This window comes from Dermacentor andersoni, chromosome 3, assembly GCF_023375885.2.
Source record: "Dermacentor andersoni chromosome 3, qqDerAnde1_hic_scaffold, whole genome shotgun sequence".
Taxonomy (NCBI): Eukaryota; Metazoa; Arthropoda; class Arachnida; order Ixodida; family Ixodidae; genus Dermacentor; species Dermacentor andersoni.
In genome coordinates, this window is record NC_092816.1 from 103,748,869 (window position 1) to 103,771,640 (window position 22,772).

General features: G+C 47.8%; 1 pseudogene; it reads right to left on the bottom strand.

Moving 5' to 3' along the window:
* Positions 1–21,157: 21,157 nt before the first annotated feature.
* On the bottom strand, positions 21,158–22,012 carry LOC126540815 (ubiquitin-conjugating enzyme E2 Z pseudogene; annotated as a pseudogene).
* Positions 22,013–22,772: the final 760 nt, after the last annotated feature.

Consider the following 22,772-nt stretch of genomic DNA (forward strand, 5'->3'; position numbering starts at 1 on the left):
GTCCGAAGGGGGCACATTGTTTGCTTCACGAAGCGATTCGTCGCAGCGAGGCCGGAGAGGCCAGAAGGTCACATACCCCCGCTGGGTGATCGTAACAGTGCCCAACAGCCTCACGTGGTGCTTCGCGCTTGCTTTACATTTTGTCGCATGCACACTGACATGAGGCCCGTAAAACATTTTGGCTCTCGACATTGACCTTATAAGCATCACGCAACAAACAGGTCACGAAATTTCCGTGTTGTGGCTTTGCCGTTGCGCTGCGCTGCGCGGGATCAAATCCCGGCCACGGCGGCCGCATTTCGATGGGGGCGAAATGCAAAAACGCTCGTGTACATTGCATTGGGCGCACGGCAAGGAAGCCGAAATTTTCAAGCTTAATCCGGATTGTACCATAATTTTCCACGTAAAACCCCAGAATTCTTTTTACGGCGGAGCTATTAGTCTCTAGTTGGTCAGGATTTTTCGTGGCATGCTCACCCAAAACACGGCAGCTGGAAAAGGGGTTTGTGTTCGAGCTTCCGCGTAACAGAACCGTTTTCTCGTATCTTCAAATTACAATACGGTGCTATCATGTCTGCAATTTGTGTGTAAGTCGTACTTTACGAATTTTCTCGCGCATTTTACTTTGTGAAATTAAATTACCTCAATAATGCACTTGCGCCAGCCGGATGGCCTACAAGGATGAACATGTATGCTGTGCGACCGGTACGGCGTCTTTACAATCCACTTTCTTTTTAATGTTCCTGTGCTGCCCTCTGCCGCACTCCGCTGGAAACGTTTTGGAAGGGTACCGGGACTTTCGCAGGTTGCATCGGTTGTGCGTTTTGTGGTTCGCGATTAATTATTAGTGGCTTCTCCGGGGCAGCATTTGGTTCCTGGAAATCATGTAGCCCTCATAGACGACTGGGTGATCAGGCCTGAGTGCGCTGTTGCGCTAACAGCGTGGCCGATAAAGATACGCCGAGTTCCGTCTGCCAACGCGGCTGCCTTGGAATTTTTTGTCGCTGATGTCTGCTCTTGCACCTCGCTTCTTGTATTCCTTTTGCACGATCATTACACATTTCGCAAACTCAAGAAGTCTACGAACGCAGCCTTCCGCGTCGTATTTGCAAAACCGGTGCATTTGTTTACATCGACTTATACAGCCACAGATCGTTATTGGCTTCGGATATTGTGGAAACGGCGCCTCACTGATATTGAATAATGTCAGAACGTAGCAAAACATACATATCTGCGCATATCAGCCGCGTTGTTCCATCATGAGACGAGTCAACATGAGCGGTCCAGACACTTAAACAACGGCAACTGCTATCCAGACACATATATTACGGGATGTTATTACTGATTATCGCTTTGCTTTAACTTCATCGTACTTACAGTTTGCGTGTGCCATGAAGTATTATTAGAGAAAGCTGTGCTCGGCATAAGCGCTCACTTATAGGCCCTGTAGTTCTCTCGCGAAAACGCGGACGCCATCGTTGACATCCTTGGTAACTGCACGAGCGAGTTTGGTGCTGCTGTAGCGAATGAATTGTCTCTTAATTCTTTCCCGTTTGACGTATAGGTAAGCAGTTCTCTGGAATTAAGAAATGTGTCAGCATAACAACACGTACAGACCGACACATCTAGCAAATGCGACTGGCAGCCTTCAGGAACAGCCGTGACGTATACGTATATACGGATGTTGCCATACGCTGTGTAGGGGCCGTAGAGTAGGGGCCGTAATGGAGGCCGGGTCTGCTTTCCTGGTGCAGAATCTTCGCTCGTGCCTGGTTTTTCGTATGCTGCTGTCCGTGACTTTTCAGGAGCATCTTTCAATGGTCCCCTTTGAGCGAAGTAAACGTATTCGTGCAAAAACATGTGCGAAAATCGGTAAGCGGAAGCCGCGGAGCTAGCGAAACGGAAGCAAAGCAGGCACGTCCGACGTAGCTTTAGCCTGACGTGAGCGACGATACTGCTCCAAGTGAGCGGGCGCGGCGTCTACTACGGTCCCTACTGCTCGCCCGGGAAAATCAGTGATGTTATTTTTGAAGGTAGAGCGCCGTAGGCGCGTGAGAGTCTGTACAGCGTACCTTCAGAGACAGCGATTACCAAATGGTGCGTCAGTGCGCACACCTGGTTCACCGCGCCGGCAGCCAGCGTCGGAACGTTAACAAACTCGCTCATGGGCCTAGCCCGCATGCGTCCTCACTCCGCAATGCCGGCACGCCTAGGGACAAACGCCTCCGAAACGAGCAAACAAGCTTATTCTCCGCAGTATCTAGGCAAAGTCAGATATTCAAAGAGCAAAAGCCCCCAAAATTTCTCTCTCGCACCCGGTCTTACTCGCGCCTGCGCAAGAACACTGGGCGCCTCCGCAAATATCACACCTCAGGTGCCTAATGGTACTTAGTAGTAGAGTGTACTAGCAAAGTACTAGCATAACGAGTCTCATTTCAGGAATCACCAGCCGTTTGTGCGCATGCGCGAGTACGAGAGGGTGTGAGAGAAAACGTGGGGGCTTTTGCTTCTTGAATGTCTGGTTTGCCTAGGTACTACGGAGGAGAAGTTTCTTTGCTCGTCTTGAATGCGCTTGTCTGTAGGCGTGCCGGTACTGCGATGTGGGGTCGTGTGCCTGTGGCGATGATGCCTTGTGCCATCCACTAGTTTTCCTCGTGCGTCTGCTTGGGCGTTGCTGGCGCAGTGCAATCGCGCGGACAGTTGTTGACAAGGCTGCGCTCGCTGGCCATGCCCATGCGCAGTTTGTTTACGCTCCGACGCTGGCTGCCGGCATGGTGAACCAGATGAAGCAGTGAGCACTGACGCCACATTTGGTGATAGGAGCACGCATCACTTGCATTTCGGCGTACCCGAGGCAGGAGAAGCAATTTACATTGCTTCAGGAAACGCCGTGCAAGGGTTGTGCAGAGGTTGTGCGGATGCCTTTGACAACGCTATGCCCTCGCTGCCGTAAGCCGCTTCGCTCCGTTTCCGACGACGATGGAAGCATTCACGCGGAAAGTGGACACGGCCACAGCGCAAAGGGAGAAGACGGCGGGATGGTGGAGCCATGTGGTGAGGCCACAACAATAACGACAAAACGATAAGTTTTTGTTGCAGTTCAAAGTGCATATTTCCGAAAACGCAAGTACCAGGCAAGACTTACGCCGCAAACGTTACGCGGTGCGCGCGCTTGTCCGAAATAATTCGAAGACACACAGAGTGACTGTGTACATGCGATGCGGAATGAGAAGCACGCATATATTTGCAGATGTGCGTCCATAAGTCTTCTAACCATGTTTCAAACGATAAACGCCTCCTGCTGCCACTCGCAACGCTTTGTATTCGCCGAAGGAGGAATGACTGTAGGCTGCGATTAAACGAAAAACACGTGGCCAACAGGCTATTGTCTTGTCTCTTATTAGAATAAATGTAGACCAATGGGGGAAACTACTAAAACGCAGAGGTTGCTGTGATTCTTGAAAATTATGGGAAAGAACGAAAACTGTAATTTCTCATGGCTTCAAGGCATTGCATCTGTGCAATGCGATGAAGCATACAGTGTATTGCAGTAAGCCGAAGTGAACATTTGTGCGCGTACTACGTGCGCGCAACATGTTATTACTATTATTATATCAGGTGCCCACCCGAGGCCTCCGCGGTGAAGCATACAGTGTATTGCACTGAAGCGAACTGATATCTGCGCACGTACTAAGTGTAAGCAACATATCAGGCGTTACCCGAAGCCTCTGCACTGAAGCATACAGCTGCAGTGAAGCGACGGGAGAATTTGCGCATACTTGAGATAATAATACGTTGCTTACACCAAGCACACACGCAAATTCTCACTTCGCCTCACTGAAATACGCTGTCTGCTTGACGCGGATACCTAGGGTGGGCACCTGAGATGAAATTACACTTGTACGCGCGAAAATTCTCACTTCGCTTCACTGCAATACACTTAATGCTTCGCCACATTACGCAGTTGCTTTGCGTTGAAACCATGACTAATTACTGTTTTTCTTTCATTGCGACAGCAATTATATGGACACTCCAGGCACGTTTCTGCCGTTGGCGTCGCCGTGAGGTTCCGTATGAGTGAAAGCGTGTGAGGGTGAGCCGGCGAACGCGGTTCAATCTCGCGTGCGGGAGCGAGGGCCGCGGCTTGGATGCGTGCCCTCTCCTGTCGCGCGCGATGCAGGGGGTCAGGCGAGGGAGGAGGGGCGTTCTTCTCCTCTGGTTGCTATGGTCTCTCGATGTTGGAGACAACCGTGGCGTCTACTACGGCGTTGCCACTTGTTTTAAAGTGGAGCTACCGTCAGCACGTTTTCAGCATGCACCGCACCGTATAGCTATATACCAGTGGAGCTCCAACGCGGTACACGGCACGAGTATTTGCTGCAGTGCGCGTCTGCGCGCGTTTCTTTCGGAGCACTTTCCCCCGATATCAGGCCGCGCGTCCCTTCCAAAACGTTTCGAGACTAATCCGCTAGAGGGCAGGGCGTATGCGCCGTCACGCCATGAAAAAGGCGGACGCCGTAGTAGACACCTTTGGCGGGCGCCGTAGGGACCCGTCACCAGCTGTCGTGTGTCTTGGAAGCGATATGCGAATTTAGTTAGTAAGCGAATGCTTACCCATTTATACGGCCGATAAATCTACTATCCTTACTTCGTACAGCTATCTACTAATTTGCTATCGCAATCGGTGCTTCGCCTTTTTCCATAACTTTTAACAACCACAGCAAGCTCTGTGATCTAGTAGAGTTTCTCCCTTGCTCTACGTTTGTTCTAACTAGAGACGAGACAATTACTTGATGGCCACGTGCTTTTCCTTTAATGACAGCCTAGCGTCATGGTCATCACGCCTCGCAAGTGACAGCAGGAAGTGCTTATGGTTTCAAGTGCTTAAGAGGAAGCTTTAGCTCGGGTGCTCCTATCTAAATACATGTAAAAGGAGAATTCGTTTTTCTCGGCAACCACAACACCAAATTTGACGGGGTTTGCTGCATTTAAAAGAAAAGTTTAAAATCTAGTGACTGTTGGTTTCGAATTTTCGATTTAGGTCGTCAAATTTTTATAAAAATTTGGTAAAAATCGCAAATTTTCAGAAAACGAAACTATCAAGTTTACAACTCTGTAACTCAACCACTAAAAATGATAATACAATTCTGTGAATTGCATCCAATAGTACATCTAAAGCGGACAAAATTGATATGTTACACATGAATATAAAAAAATTTAAATATAAGGAAATACAACTTTCGCAAAACCGTTGTAACCAACGTAACAAATTTACGTAAGATGTAAAATGACATAATGAATTTGTCCGCTCTGAATGATCTAATGGATGCCGTTTACAGAACCGCGATATCAGTTCTTGATGCAGAGCTATGAATTTGTAAACTTCGTTCTTCTATTTTTTTCAAACGGTCAAATATTTGAAAATCATTTTAAGAACATTCAAGCTCTAAATCGAAATTCCGCTTCCAACAGTCACTAGACCTGAACTTTCTCTTTCAAATGCAACAAATTTCATCAAAATCGGTCCAGGGGTTATCTCATAAAAAAGTTTTTGCGTTTTACATGTATTTGAATAGGCCGCGTCGGAGTTGGGCCCGAGCTAAAGCTTCCTCTTAAGGTCACACATCTGCAAATATATGCGTGCTTCTCATTCCGCATCGCATATGCTCAGTGACTCTGTGTCTCCGAATTGCTTCGGATAAGTGCGCGCACTGCGTAACGTTTCCGGCGTAAGTATTACGCAGTCGTACTTGCGCTCTCGGAGGTATGCACTTTGAACTGCGACAAAAACTTACCGTTTTGTCGTTATTGTTGTGGCCTCACCACATGGCTCCACCATCCCGTCGTCTTCTCCCTTTGCGCTGTGGCCGTGTCCACTTTCCGCGTGAATGCTTCCATCGTCGTCGGAAACGGAGCGAAGCGGCTTACGGCAGCGAGGGCACAGCGTTGTCAAAGGCATGCGCACAACCTCTGCACAACCCTTGCACAGCGTTTCCTGAAGCAATGTAAATTGCTTCTCGCGCCTCGGATACGACGAAATGCAAGTGATGCGTGTTCCTATCACCAAATGTGGCGTCAGTGCTCACTGCTTCATCTGGTTCACCATGCCGGCAGCCAGCGTCGGAGCGTAAACAAACTGCGCATCGGCATGGTCAGCGCGCGCAATATTGTCAACAGTTGTCCCCGCTATTGCACTGCGCGAGCAACATCCAAGCAGAAGCACGGCATCAACACATGTACACACGCACTGATAACCAATACTGGGCACGGCGTAATGCTCTGGCTCCAAAGCATTAATATATTCGATTCGTCGTAAATCTCACAGGTTCAGTGATGCCCTCGCGACTATCACACAATTTCCTGTGTTGCCGCTGCTACAAAAAAAAAAGAATAATAAAAGAAGAAGAAGAAAAGAACACAATAAACTCGCCAGCAACATCCAAGGAGCACGATGATAACATTTGGACGATCTACACACACACACAGGCGAATTCAAGCAGCAATCTCGACATGCTTATTGACAAACGCATACAAAACGAGCAAAGAAGCAAAATATAACCTCCTTTAAAGCAACTTCTCATCAGTAGCACCTAGGCAACTTCAGACAATCAAGGAGAAAAAGCCCCCAAATTTTCTCCCTCGCACCTGCTCGTACTCGTGCCTGCGCACAAGCGGCTGCGGATTCCGGACATGGGACACTCGCCACTCTACTTAATATAAAAAGAAAAAAATTGTAAGATCGCTCCCGGTACCGCCACCTAACAGCAACTGACACTCAGACAGACCTCAAACGGCAACTGGAAAAGGGCTCTGTCTTTCAGTTTTCACGTCACAGATTTATGTTTTATCGTATATTCGAATTACAATTCTATGCTATGATGTCTGCAGGTTGTGCGTAAGTCGCACTCAACGCATTTTCTGACCCAATTTACTTTTAAACATTAATTTGGTTCAATAACGCACTTGAGCTTGGCGGACGGCCTAGAAAAATGAGGATGTATGCTGCACTTCCGCACACGTGCGTGCGCGCGTCACCTGCGTCATTTGTGGTAGTGGTGCTTGTGCAAACGTCACCAGAGGTCAGTGGGGCTAGTTTCGGTAGCGGCAATAAAGCGTCGCCATGACACTGCAGGTAGCCAAAGGAAAATTCAATAACTTTTGCATGCGTGGCTCCATCTTTTCAACCTACATAGCAATAAAGTGTACAATTTGTGTATAAATAAAATGCGCTTTCGGCTATTTTCCTTTTCGGCGTCTTACATGTTTATTTAGTCGATTCATTGATTGCCCCAACGGGCGGCGCTCTCGCTCTTGTCGCTTCGGCTGCCATTCTGTTCGTCTGCTCGAGCCGCTTTTATGCGCGTGCACGTTTTTAAAGCGAAAACATTACTGGCCGCGAACTTGTGATTTCGCCGTGGCCGTGCTCCGAGGAGGCACATGACGTCAGACCGCGTTCCTCGGTACACCGCGTTCCTCGTCGTTGCGCTCGCCTCCGCTCGCTTGGCCAGCTGCGTCGCATGCCTGATACATGTCGGAGGATAAAAAGGAAAACTCGCGTGCGCCGCACGCACAGTTGAGGCGGCACTATGGGCGGCGACAATTCTGATAAGCAGCAGGAGGCCTGGAATCGACATCGGAGCGAGATGAAGAGGAAACGAATCGTCCACGAAACAGACGAACAGCGCGCCGAACGACTGGCTAAACGCCGCAACATAGCTAGACAACCAGACTAACCTTAACTTACAATCAAAGTTAACCAAGGCTAACCATACCATGCCTTAGCTTTCGCTACGTATATCCTTATATCCTGGCATAGCCGAGCTAAGCCACTGCCAATTTTTTCGGACGCTCTGCAGTGAAAAGTTTGCTTTCTGTGCCCGCGAACGTACTGGCAATTTCGGAAAAACTGAAGAAAGGAAACAAGTCTCCCTGCGCGGCTGTGTGGTGTGGCGATTCGGGGAGGAACAACAGGGCGAATTTTTTTCCGTTTCCCAGCGAACGAGAGGTAGGCACACTTTTTCTGCAGTCGTTATGAAGAAACAATCGCTGTGCTCATCAAGACAGCTATAGGACGAAAGGAAATACCTTCCACGGTTGTTCTCAAGTTAATACTTTTTTTGGTTTGGCACGGTGCATTTTTCTGCGGTGTTGTGAGAAACTGAAGCTACTTTTAGACACTTGCTCATGAGCCGATTGATGCTAGCTGGCCCACAGATGGAAATTTCGCTTCGGTATATGTTAGTGGTTGCGCTTCATTTTTCCCGCGAGTAGACGAACTTGTTTTTGCCGAAGGTATTTTAATACTTGCAGGACAAACTGGTTATCTTGGAGAGCATTCCGGTGACCAGATTTTTGTTGCGATACTACCACCTAACACCACAGAAGTCGAAAAAGAAAAAAAAAAGGAATCAATTACGTAGCAGTCACCCTTTGCGTTTAGAATGACAAGAACTTCGACTTACCTGCACGACGACGACCGAGGTTCGCTTCATTTTTCAACCTTTGCCTAGAAGGACAGAATTTTTTCGTCACTTCTCCGTACTCGCAACTTTGGTTTCGCTTTTATGTGTGCTTTCATGAGGAACACGCGGTATTTTGCCCATCTTTCAGATGTGACATATGGTGAAATTACGCTAACGGGTAGTCCTAGGTCTCTGTCCTTCTAAGCGAAGGTTGGAAAATGAACCGAACCTCTCGGTCGTCGTCGTGCAGATAAGTCGAACTTCTTGTACTGACATGGGAGCAGACGTACAGTGCTCACGGATTGAAACGCGAAATTGCGAGTGCGTGGCCGCTGGTACATGCAGCGCCGCCCGTGGAAGCAAGGTGTCGCATTGTGGTATACCGCGATATTATACCGCGAGGGCGAGAGCGTTTTGAGCGTAGGCTTACTGCTTCCGGTTGCCAGTGAGCGGGACAGTTGTTCCCCGCAACGCCAGCGGGGCGCTGCAAGCGTGGAACTTTTTAGGCAATTTAGGCGCGCTGAACCGCGCTTGTATGCCGCCGATTTCGCAGCATCGTCTGCTCGCGCGCCCTTGTTGCGCGTGCCCTTCCGGTGCGGCACATATGATGTGCAAGTAAGGCATGCTCTTACGTTCATCTGAATAAAACGAACGTCTGCACGAAGGAATAGCAAACTTTATTCCAGAATGTAAACTTCTAGAAAAAAAAGAGAAGAAAGAAAACTCAGTCGTGGACACGTTCGCGTAAAGTACGAAGTATTGGTATTTTGTCGGCTGTCCTGTCGCAGCCACGACGGCAGCCATTCCACGTGCCAAACTGTCGTACAGGGTGGTGGCAGAGGTAGAGCACGCCGCCAATCTCTGCGATTCTGCGTGTATGAACACTGCTGCAGCGGCTGACGCGAAAGGGCTTTCTTTATCTCCGCCCAGACGTTTTCGATAATGTCCATGTCCGCACTTTGCGGAGGCCAGTCCAGCGCCATCATGCACCTCTCTTCCATGAGACGAGTAACGGATGCAGCAGTGTGGATGGGGACGCGGTCGTGCTGGTAGAAAAAGATGCCGTCGCGAAGTGGACGGTTGAGCGCATACGGCACTATAGGACGGTGCCTAGCAGGTCTGTTGTGTAAGCTGCAGCAGAGAACCGGCCGTCCAGGTGTACGAGTGGGCCCATGCCTTCTTTGGAGACGGCACCCCACACGCTCACACCACATCGGCCGCTGCTGGCAACACGCTGGGGATGCACTTGCGTGCTGGCCGCGAGCCTCAAGTCATCGCGGATTGCTATTACAGTCAGCTTCGGGTCCTGTCTCGCGGCTGCAACGACGCGCTCGTCGTTGGAGAACGTTGTCGCTTTCGGTCGATGTCCTCGCGGGGCATATGTTCTTCAAGCGACCTTCCGTTTGGTACGCCTGCACAATTCTGTTAATCGAAGAGCGGGCGTGCCCGGTCATTTCGGCAATTCGCTGCTCCGGCAAACCTGCTGCATAGCCTCTATCTGCAAACTTTCCGACATGCCAAACCGTGGCATTTCTGGTTGCGACGGAACGGCGGCATGGCGTGATGTTCACGTTATGTAGCTACCTTCGGCTCGAATTCCCTGATAATGTGGCCAGTAATATGGGCGTAGAAACGGTCATTTGACCAACTACGCGCCCTGTAGTTGGCCAAGTGACCATTTCTACGCCAGTTTTGCTAGGCACATCATCGCGGAAGTAGTAGCCGATATGTCAATACTTGTTACTGCGTGCTCGAATAAATAACACAAGCTATATGGCTCATTGCTTTCTTTTGTAGCACTACTAGTAGTCGATTAAAGTTCGTTTTTGATGCCCTGCCAGACAACATGGCAATAGCTAAGATTAGATTGAGAGAAGGCGTTATAAATTGTTAGCTTTGGTTGCTTATAGAAAAAGCATATCCACATCTAGAAAAGAAAGCAATTGACTAACACAACTTTTCTTTTTTCAGAATGCGCTTTCACATCACTCCATCTCATGAAAGAATCGAAAATAACACCGAATTATCTTAAGCTTTGTAGCGCGCATATTCTATTGTTGCCAACTTCAAGGTGATTCTTTCGGGTAGCTCCACAATCTACAGGTCGACGTAGAGATTCTTTCTTCTTTTAAATGTTTATATATACAGCCCATTTGCCCCATATCACTAGTCAGTTTATCATGAATGAGAAAAATTTGCAAGAATGACTAAGAAATTGAAATGGTTAAATGAGATAACCTTGATCATCAGTCAGATACGCACACAAAGGCAACAAAGGACGCCTCGTCGCTTCGAGATGGCGAGGTGAACTAACGTTCAATGTGACCTGCGACAGGGTGCCCTAGGTACCCAGACACCGTAGCGGTGCCGACATACAAAAATTAGATAACTATAGGCACCGTTCCGATTACTCGCATTTATTTAACGAATTTTTCATATGTCGGCGCCGCCGTGCAGTCTTGGAGCCCCTTCGACCACGGGGACTGTGTTGCAGCTCATATTTTACGCTGCTGTACGTGTGAAGAGAAAAATTAGCATGCCCGCAAGTCTATATGTATACGCCCGAGACATGGTGCGATTGAAGCAAATCCCATCTTTCGCCATGGGGTAGCCGAACAGCCTAATGCCTTGACGAAATCCCCTGCGTGCATCCTTAGCAGGTTGAATGCGAGGGCAGCTTCGGGCGACGAATCTCGTCGGCAACTGTGGTAGCTGCTGTAGATGTGGAAAAACTGCGCGTGAGACATCGCGGCCATGGTTCAGAGACTCCAGGCGCTGTTAACGTTGTACCATTCTGTAGAGTCCGTTGCTCTGAGAACAGACAGTAGACCGAGTGCCCTGATGAGAACTATGTTGATATCATATGTATCTTGAATTTTGGTCATATAGCTGTCCGCGAAGCAAGCTCTAAGATCAGCGATATTGGTACGTGTCTTGACTTCCAAAGGATGGCGTAGACCGCAATCCACCGGGGGCAATCCGCCGACAGCTGACCCAAATGGGCCACGTGTTAAGAGGAAGCTTTAGCTCGCGTGCTCCTATCTAAATACATGTAAACGGAGAATTCATTTTTCTCGGCAACCACTGCACCAACTTTGACGGGGTTTGTTGTATTTAAAAGAAAAACTTAAAATCTAGTGACTGTCGGTTTCGAATTGCCGATTTAGGTTGTCAATTTTTTATTAAAAATTGGCAAAAATCGCAAATTTTCAGAAAACGAAACTTTCAAGTTTACAACTCCGTAACTCAGCAAGAAAAAATGATATCGCAATTCTGTGAATTGTATCTGATAGCACATCTAAAGCGGACAAATTTGACATCTTACACATGAATCTCAAAAAATTTATCCATACGTAATTACAACTTTTGCAGAACCCTTGTAAACAACGTAACAAATTCATGTAAAATGTAAAATGACATATCAAACATGTCCGCTTTAAATGGTCTAATGGATGCCGTTTACAGAACCGCGATATCTGTTCTTGTTGCAGAGCTACTAGTTTGTAAACTTCGTGCTTCTATTTATTTCAAACTTCTGAATTTTCGAATTTTTTTTACCAAATTCAAGCCCTAAATGAAAATTCCGCTTCCAACAGTCACTAGAATTTAACTTTCTCTCTCAAATGCAACAAATTTCATTAAAATCGGTCCAGGGGTTATCTCAGAAAAACGTTTTTGCGTTTTTACATGTATTTGAATAGGCCGCGTCGGAGTTGGGCCCGAGCTAAAGCTTCCTCTTAACCAGCTGTGAACTTGTTGGGCCGGTATCGATGAATCTGTGCCATAGGTGGCGGACATCACAATATAGCCGTCTTCCGCTATTATTACTTTCTATTATATTGCCCTTCGAAAGCGTGCTCGTCGAGCGGGCGCTAGCTACCGCAACGGTGTATACGTGCGGCCTTTCAGCGGGCTTTCCGCGAAGGCTTCCTTAGTCTGACACAGGGCCGAAGGTTCCGCTCGGCGCACGATGAATCAACGCTTTGAGGTTAGCGAAGAACCTGTCCATTGTAGAGACGTGCTCAGCATCAATGGAGGAAGGGTCATCCACACGTCGCTCGCGATGTTCTTTATGGAAGAAAATGAGAGGTTCGCTTGAGCTTCTTTTTCGGCAGTGGCAAGAATTTCGACCAGAAAGCTGTCGCAGAGTTCACTGAGGTCGAGTATGCTTTTCGCACAGACTTCGAAGACGCGAGGAGAGCAGGCGCTGCGTAAGACCTCGAATTTTGTGATCCCGTTCATGACGGTCTGCCAGAGAAGGCGTTTGTACCAGCATCGCGTTTTGCGGGGCACATATAATACAGGAGCCGTACTTCGTGAACGCCTTGGACTCTGATGCCCACAGCTTGATTTATTAGGGAGAAGCCATACTATAATAAAGTCAGTGTATATGTCCCAAACTCCCTGACTGAAAACTGCGTAGTTACCTGGCAAATGGTACTGAGCCATCTTTTGTATACGTCTTCTTAAAGTGGTCGCACAGCGTCTGATTTGCTCGACCTCATGTTCGTACCCCTCTCGAGAGCGTCCGTTGCGATGGCCGTATAAGTGCGAAAAGGCTCCTTTTAATTGAATTCACACACTGAGAGGAAGTTTAACTGCAAGAGTCTGTGTCCTTTGCAATAGACGCGGATGATCGACAGGAATGTGTACTTTAAGGACGCGACCGTGCTGAAGATCACGGCTCTTCGTGAGACAATTTTCCCGAGCAGCTTCTAGGTTAACCGCACCAGACTAGTGGCCAAGGAAGTAGCGCAAGAGAGGTGACGCGGTATGGTCCGGATGCACGTCTTGTAGTAAGGTCGTCACGAAGTCCCGAAGGCGGCGATGACTGCGGCTGTCCGGGCAACGGTGAGTGGCACCGCAATGGCGCACGGAACGAGAAGCTTGCGGCAAGAAATGTACTTTGCGCGGCCTACGCTTTGTGAGCCAGGAACGCGGAGTGAATTCATGAATCGCTGGCGAATGTTGATGATCATGATCCCTTATTTAATGGCACAAACTCACTGTGAGGGACTGGCCTCGAACCGGGTGGCAATATGATAAAAAAAGAAGTAAGGGAAAGAAAGCAATCGATAACGTGAAAAACCGATAATAAATGAAATAAAATAGTACGTAATAAAGTAGTCAGCCATGCACAAGCTGTTAGAGTAACAAGAACTTATTAAGAATGCCTAAAGTAAATGGCGACGTAAAATAAAAGTAAGTTAAATTTCCAAAGAGATTATCCTTAATATTATTGTCAGTGTGTCTGTTTGCTATGTGAATTTCATAATTTTTACATTTTATTGAACAAGAAATAAACCAGTCATGGAAAATTGAGCTATTAATAAGCTGATCTTTTTGCGATGCAGACGTAATCATATATGACTCGGCAAACGTTCCTCTGGCTGTGTCCTAATACCGATGCACCACGTGAGAGTAGAGCAGTAGTGCATAAAGGCAGTTATAGATTACGAAGTAGAACTTCTAAACATCGTTTTGGTTGAGTTGAAAACAGCCAGAACGATAGTAAAACGTCATCTACGGCGAGGGTGGTGATATGGGCTTGTTAGTCGGTCATCATTGAAAGGTATCTGTACAGCGCAACAAAGCAAGGACACAAGAAGAAACGAAGACGAAGACAAGCGCATGTCATCGTCTTCGTTTTTTCTTGTGTGCTTGTTTTCTTGCGCATTACAGATACCTTTCAGTGATCTACGGATTCTGGTTCGTTGCAGACGTAGCATAAAGAGGATACCGCCAGAACACATCTGTGCGAGTAAAAATTAAGTGGTGGAATACGCCAATGCAACCTTCTAAATGATGCTTCAAATTGCCGGTTAGGACACCATTGTCAGTTCCAAGAATAATTGAAATGCATGAAGTCCGCAGAATTTTTCCAGTGAGAGGCTTTTTCTGTCTTCGGTCAAAGAAAACTGCCTAAATCTAGACGCAGTGATATGCGCAGTTGCCGGCAGCACAGATGCCACTGGGCCACCTAAAGAGGCTCGTGCTAGGGAATCAGCTATTACACTAAGATGAATGTCTCAGTGGCCTAGTACCCATATTAAATGAACTAAACCTAAATGGGGCGGAACTAATGCATCAAATGTTTTCAAAGCTACCGAATTGGTAGACGCGTTGAGTGCGCTGCATACAGAAAGAAAATACAGTTACGTGTACAATAACTACTCTTGTAGCATAATGTAGCATAAAGCAAGAACTATTGCCAGTAGTTCGGCATGAAAACCTGATGTATAATCTGGCAGGCGAAGTAAAAAAAATAAACAAGTCGAAGGATGGTGAGCAGATTCCCATGCCTGACTTCTCTTCAAACAGGGGAGCATCAGTCGCTACTACTTTTATTGGGAAATGGGCCAAATAGTCTTGTAAAAGAGCACTCAAATATGTTGGGGTCAGCAATTGTGCGTTACTGGGAAAAATGCCTGCGAATCAAATTTTGAGTGACGACGTGGACCTATCGAATGGTATGATCTCCCGAATACAAACCTTTAAATTAAGATGCTAATTCTTTATGCACGAATACAAGATATGGAGTATGTGACCATGACCATGCGTTCTCAAAACTGAATCTGGTTCACAAATAAATGCATATTGTGTACTTCGCACACGAGATTAATGAGTTCTTAAGTAGGTTTCAACCGTAAGCATGCGGAATCTTGTGTGAAGAGAAGGTATACACAAGCTTCCTGGTATAACATATTGCTAGCAAGAAATTTAGTAAGGCCTAAACATAGTCGAAAAACTTCCCTCTTTTAAAGAACAAGGGATTTTATTTTGCCCTTCGACAAGAACAGCCAAGTTCCAGATTAGTTCGTACATAGATACGGTAAATCATGATTAGTGGGTCACTTCGCATACCCGAACGCCTGTTTACGGCTCGTGTCTCTTTAGTTGCAGTATTTTCTATGTGGGAACACCAATTAAGTTTCCTGTCATATGTGATACCCAGGCACTTGAGCGACCATATATCTGGGAAATGCTTCTCTCATTATATACTATTGATAACTGTGTCGCTATAGTCCCAATTTAAACTGCAGTGACGATGAATACGAACAATCTATCACGTGTTTTCCGGCAGCTGTTGTGGAAAGTAGTCAAATTACCAGCTTGTTAACTGTCAAGTTAACGCCAGACCTTACACTACCAAAGACGCACTGACCGCCGTAACCGAGGCCTTCGCTCTTCAGTCACGTAGTGGCAACCAGAGGCACGACAGGACCACTAAGCGAAGGTCACCGTATAGACAAAAAGCGAAGGCAGATTACAGGCGCCACATTGTTGGCATAGATCGAACACGGTGACAGTGATGCAGTTTGGGAATGGTTCTAAATGCATTTATATCTCCGTGGATATAAGACGCGGTAAACGGCGCGTTTCCACGTTGTCTCGGAGTTCATTATGCATACTTTGGCCTTGTCGTGCTCAAAATAGACCCCCGAAGTCTATCGTCCCGCACTTTCACGTTGAAATCCCATACGCTCCAAAGAGGCGTGCCGGAATCACCATGCATATGAAGTCTTGCTGTTCAAAGTGCCCCTATATAGTAAGGGTACACTCGCGCTGTCACATTTTCGTCTGTGTGCATATCGCCTCACTTCTCAAGACCCGGTCGTACAAGTCCTGCAGTCGCTTGAGCAGCGCTTCGTACCGGTGCGCGCCGTTCAAACCAGCGCACAGAGCGCTCGGGTCCGTGCCGAGCTGAACCCTGACTGCGTTTTCATACTTGGCGTAGCGCTCGACGAAGTGTTTCAGTACAGCCTGCTGCAGGACACGCGGGTACGACGAGTTGCCCAGGAGGCAAGCCTCGAGCGCGTCGCAAACCGCGACCCTGAGGGTCTGGTAGCGCAGGGTGGCGTTGTAGCCGGTCACCTTTTCGAGCCAGCTCCCGAAAGCGTGCCCGAGTCCCGGCTCGTTAGCCAAGGGATCCACGCTGAGCAGCGACTGGATCGAAACCAGCACGGTCTCGAGGGTCATGTCCGCGCACCACGATGGTCCGGGAAAGGTGCCCAGGATGCTGAGCGAGACCAGCCCGCTGCTGTACAGGTTCGGGTTGAAGCGCACCCTTCCGGCATCCGTTGTCATGAGACGTACCAGCGGTGGCCTGGCGGGGTAGTCCGGGAGGCACTTGAGCACGAAGTGGAAGAAGCCCCCTTCGTAAGGCGTGTCATCGGGTCCCACGATGACTGCGTGCACGTTGGTGATGTCGTTCTCTTCGGGCTCGACGAACACGCCGGGCGGCGGGTCGTCGAAGATGTGCGCGAGGTCGCGACTGAGCCTCAGCAGGCACTGCGTCGAAGGCTGCTCGGTCTGGCTCGAAGCGAGCTCGAAGCCGAAGGCGGCTGCGAGTCGCGCGGTTTCGTCGCTGGTGGAAGTACGGGCAACGGCGGCTGTGACCGGACGACGCTGCATTCCAGTGCCATATGTGCCGAGCGCACTGACTAGCTCTGACCAGCTCTGACCGCCTGGCGCTGACCCCTGAAAGGTCCCGCGCACACGTGCTCGCTTGCTCCGAGCATGACCTTTACCTACTACGGGAGGATGTCCCAAGAATCTGGCGGTTAGTTGAGGAGGGCAGGTAAAAGGGCCTAAAAGAAAAAAAAAAGCAGGACAGAGAAGGACAGAGTGATAGAGAGAGAAATTGCAGGAATAACGATAAAACAAATAAGAAAAAGTCTAATCTTGGCTAGGAAAACGTCTTTTTGTTGATGTTGATTGCTTTTCGATGCGTGCCTTCGTATCGTCCTCGTCGTTGTAGCGCTGTTCCTGCCTGGAAACGAATAACGAGCTGACGAAAGAGAGAATATCCAGGACAGCACGCGAGCGTGGGTAACTCCTCCACTCTGCAGTGGGTGCTCCCTTGAGTCCAGGAGTCCAGCGGCCTTCTAACTGCCCTTCTCGCTCAGTGGACCAGTTCCAGCTGGTCCGTCTTGTCCAGCTGGTCGAGTCGAAGCTAGGCAACGCTGCCTCCCATCGTCGTGCGGTGCCATGTCGATGCTTTCCTTCTATATTAATAGATGGAAACTGAAAAAGTAATTTTGCTCGGCATTCATCGCACCGAATTTGATCACGTAGTTTGTTTCATTTAGAAGTTACGATATATAGGGACATTAAGCTGCAGGTTTTTTTAGGTTGTCTCTTTTTTATATTTTTGTACTATATTAATGCGAAAGCATTAAATGGCTCATGAAGCGGAAACTCCGCGTTGGCGGCGTGACCACACGATGTACGAAAAGGCTACGAACTCTTGACCTTTGGTGGACGTCAAACCCACGGCATTTAGTGTTAATTATGGCGAAGTAAATTAACGCACAGTTAATTACGACACATTTAGTGAAAACACTCGAACCCACGACCCTTGGTATTAATTAAGGCGTAGTTAATTAAGGCACAGTGTATTAACGCAGAGTTAATGCACTCGAACCCATGTGACCTTGCGTTGTGGCATAATGTCTAAGCATCGTGCGGTGGTCGCAATGCATACGCGTCCATTCACGTAGGGATAACTAAGTGTTCCTTGAATTTTTATTCTTATTTATTTATTATTTGAATATACTGCTAGTCCCACTTGGGACTGTTACAGGAGTGGGCTTATATACAAGAAAATACAAGTTACAATCAATAATAAAATAAGCTGGCAATCAGCTGTAAAAAAGACAAGAAATCAAAGCATTCATCAGCAAACACATCGAGGCGGAACACGATAGACCGAAGAGAGCCGCCAACTTTGCTAGCGTTCATACAAATCGCACAGCATTCATTCATACATTCATACAAAGAATACACATCGAGCAATGAAGCAATGATGTAAATCAATAACAGACTAAAGGTGGTCATCAAGTCTGACTATAGTTTACATGACTGATGCAGCCGTGAGTTCAATGAACTTTTTTAAGGTCTCCTGTGAAGTTGTGAATTTATCTAGGGCACTCCATTCCCGTATGGCTCGGGGGAAGAAAGAGAAGATATATATGTTGTTAACAGAAGAGTATTCAGTTATCTTAAATTCATGCTTGTGATGCGTTTCCCTAGAACGGTTAGAACTAATGTAAATAGCAGGATCCTTGTCCATGTTTTTGTTCAACATTATAAAATTGAAAGAAAAAAAGACGACTCTCGTTTCACGAAGTGAACCCATATTTCGCGTGAGCGTACTTTCTCTTTTCTGGCGTCATTGTTTATCTAATTATTATCTTATGACTTATCTCTTTGTTTGTATAATTATTTCTCTTGTAATTTAACGCACTTCGAGACAGCACAATTACGTATATTATTGAATGACCATTTTATTTCACATCTCATGGACTGGGATCCCCGGCTGCTGTTGTTTCGGCTTCATCTTCTTCCTCTCGTTCCGATCGCGATTCTTCTCCGTCTGTAGACAGCTCTCCTTGTGTGATCACAAGAAGGACCCACACTATTTCCGTAAGAAGTTCATACTAGTTCACGGCCATGAAGCACCTACTGTTCTTTCCAAGCGGCGATACAGAACTTATTTATTACGTGCCCCTTCGAGCGAAGCTATCCGCTCCGCGCCGCTCTACCTACACTAAAGAATAATTTACACCCTTAAATGTGAAAAAGGGTGTAAATGTGTTTATAACTCACACCTTTAGGGGGTGTCAGTTATAGACACATTTACGCCCCTTTTCAATTTCAAGGGTGTAAATTAGTTTACAGTGTATGCGAGTTGGCACCGCGCCAGATGTGCCATTGACGCCATCCACCGTGACAGCTGCGCCACTAACCTCATCCTTGGGGCTGTGCCAACTTTTATTGCCGAGCTTCATTCACCCATATCGCATCACCAATCCTCACAGTGGGGTATATACGCTCACGCGTAGAAACAAGAACCCAAATATCAAACTTTCAACTCTCAAAACCGGTAGTACGTAAAATCACAATTCTGAAAACTCTCCCTAATAAGGCAACTTCCAAATACGCTGCTTCCAAATATTCCACTATATTGTGAGTATAGAACCTTTGCAAAACTCTCGTAGGCGTTGTAAATCTAATGTAAGCTGTAAACTCATCAAAGAGAAAATTGTCATCAGCCCTAGTGTAGCCCGAAGCTATGCACTGAGGAAACCCATGCCGTAAATAGTTCAATAAAACACGTGGCTGGGCTAGTTGGTGCATGATGAATTACCAGAATTTTGGCGCAGCAGGAGACAAGGAAGGACGGAAGCTACATAGACGTGCGCCTATCTCTGTTGCTTCTATCGTCCCTCGTTTTCTGCTGCTCCACATTTCTGGTAATTAAAGCCATATGGGTTTCTCAGAAAAGAAAGCTTCACAGTGGAAGTCGGGTGGACGGCAAATTTTCCCTTTCTTGAACCTTTCTCCATCTTGCGTGCCTGCGCAGAACGGATATGCCAAGCTGTAAACTCGTCATATCAAATTTGTCCACTTTAGATGCTGATAAAGGATGCATAATTGTAAATACACACACAACGCACACAGGACGAAGCGCGAGACTTCGACCTTTGTGCGTTGAGACATTTACAATTATGCATCCTACCCGATTCGCCCAGTCCTCTAGCTCTAACAGATGTAGTTTACAGAACTGCGTTCTGTTTTCGGTGCAGAGTTATAGATTCGTAAACTTCGTGCTTCAATGATTTTACCTTACCAATTTTCGACCATTTTTGTGGAAATGGTACGAGGTCCTAAATCAAAATTGCTTCCTACTGTCCCTAAAATGTAACTTTCTCTCTCCGACGTGCAACATATTTTGTGCGCATCCTTCCGGCGGCTGTCTCACGAGAGCATTAGCAGTGTGTTCAATGGGGCTGGTTGGTTCATTTTTAGAATAAAAGCAGGAACAGTGCAGCACAGGACGAGCGAGTAAACAGGACAGAGCGGGCAAAGAGAACTGCCCCTCAGGCAGTCCTCGACCGCGTCGCACACCGCGACCCTGATGGTCTCGTGCTGCAAGACGGTGTTGTAGCAGATGCCGCTGTTCAGCCACGTTCCCATGGCTGGTATGACACCGAAAGCCGACCCATCGGCGACGGGATTCTCGTTAGATAGCAACGACTTGATGGCAACCACCATGTTTCCGATGCTGCGGTACCGCGTCCAAGTAGGTCCGGTCGTGTCCGTGCCCAACAGGACAGCGCTCTGTCCTGTTTACTCGTTCGTCCTGTGTTGCGCTGTTCCTGTTTTTATTCTAAACACGAAAGCATGCATTTCTGCGTTTTACCCGTAAGAGGCAAATTGGAGTTGGCCCCGAGCTAAAGCTTCTTCAAGAAGTATATAAAGCATAAGGTTAGGTCGATAGGCAGAATAATGTTAAAAGGAGCATTTCGTATAAACAGTGGCCGCACACATTGCATTCCACAGCAAAGGTCATCACGAGGACGATGAACGACTATGCAGGTGCTCGTAAACGCGTTTCTGACAGTGGCTCTCCGGTAAAGTGCATAGCGCGGCTATGTGTGGCATAGAGTGTTAAAATAAGAGAAGACGCAGCCGCTTTTGCAATGAACTGTGGGACACGACCTATTGTTTGCAATGTCTCCACAATGTTGCTTTAAAACAGTACAGGAGTGTTTCTGAAGGTGGGAATCAACGTCGCCCTCACGAATGAGTGTTTACGAAGTCTTCAAAATTTTGCTTGTCATGGACTGCAGAACGTGTGCCTCCGGCGCTATAGGGACGGGACGCAGGACATGTGCACGGGCTGTAAATTAAGTTTTCGTGCCGACCCTCTCGTGCAGGTCCTGCAGACGTATCAGGAGCGTCTCGTACTGGAACGCGGCGATGCCACCGTCGAACGCGTCGTTCATGAAGGAACCCGTCAGAGGCAGCCGCTCCCTGAGCACCTTCTCGTAGTAGCCGTAAAACTGCGAGAAGTGTTTCAGCACCTCGTCCCTCAGAGGGTTCGGGCAAAGGGAACTGCCCCTCAGGCAGTCCTCGACCGCGTCGCACACCGCGACCCTGATGGTCTCGTGCTGCAAGACGGTGTTGTAGCAGATGCCGCTGTTCAGCCACGTTCCCACGGCTGGTATGACACCGAAAGCCGACCCATGGGCGACGGGATTCTCGTTAGACAGCAACGACTTGATGGCAACCACCACGTTTCCGATGCTGTGGTACCGCGTCCAAGTAGGTCCGGTCGTGTCCGTGCCCAGCAGTGCCAGGCACACCTTGCCGTTTTCGTAGAAGCTCGGACTGAAGCGCACTCGATCAGAGTCCGTGGTCATGAGGCGCACCAGTGGTGGCCTGGCGGGGTAGTCCGGGAGGCACTTGAGCAGGAAGTGGAAGAAGCCCCCTTCGTAGGGCGTGCTGACGGGCCCTATGACGAGGACGTGGATCTTGGTTACGTCGTCGTCCTCTGGCTCGACGAACACGCCGCGGGGCCGGTGGTCGTTCAGGTCCGCGATGTGGCGCACAACCGTCGACAGGCACTTGCCGGTCGGCTGTGCGTTCCCGTACGGGATGGGGTCCCAGGCGTCTGGCGGTATCTGCGCGGGCGTCTGCTGTGGTATTTCTCTCGCCGTGTCCATAATTTGTCTCAAGAGGTCGCTGATTGATCGGAACATGGCTTACACAGATCCGGGATGCGCCATCAAAGCTGATGATTACGATGATGCTTCTCTAACGCATGGCATGGGCCCACAATGGGGGGCGTGCCAAGAATTGTGCGACTGTGGGATTAGTCAATATCTTTATAATATTTCAGATAACGTTTATCTTCGATTAAAAGAGCATTGTGTGATAAGCGGTGAGACCACTTGAGTAGATGGTACAACTTAAAGGAAAGAATACGAATAATCATTATAAAATTTATCACGCGGGAAATTTATAGAAACCGTAGTAAGAATAATGAGGAAAGTAGGAATCAGAGTGTTATTCATCTCGTTGCTTGAATGAAATCACTCACAGCGTCAAACACGTCCCTCTGACTAAAGCCCGGTGCCGAAGCGCTGAAAGGAGGTAATATTCCAGCACTTAAATTCAAACCAAGTCCACCAAGAGGCCCTTCAGAAGTCTTTTTCTTTGTGTTATAAATCAGAGGCAGTTTTATTTAAAAAATAATGACCAGTTTACCTTCATTTTCTTCCTCATTGTTGTTGATATTGTGGCACTCTTCACCTCTGGAAAGTGTTGGAGCCGCGCAGCCATCGTGCGCTGATCAAAGAGCGGACGTTCAGAGCACTTTGCGACGCCGCGGATACATTTACGCACAAAAAGTAATACGTCTTTGTTGAATGTGCAGGCAATAAGCGATAGCGTAATGTCTAAAACAAATAGAAAAGCTTTGCACCCAATAGGATATGGTGGCGTGGCCTACTCTCTGAA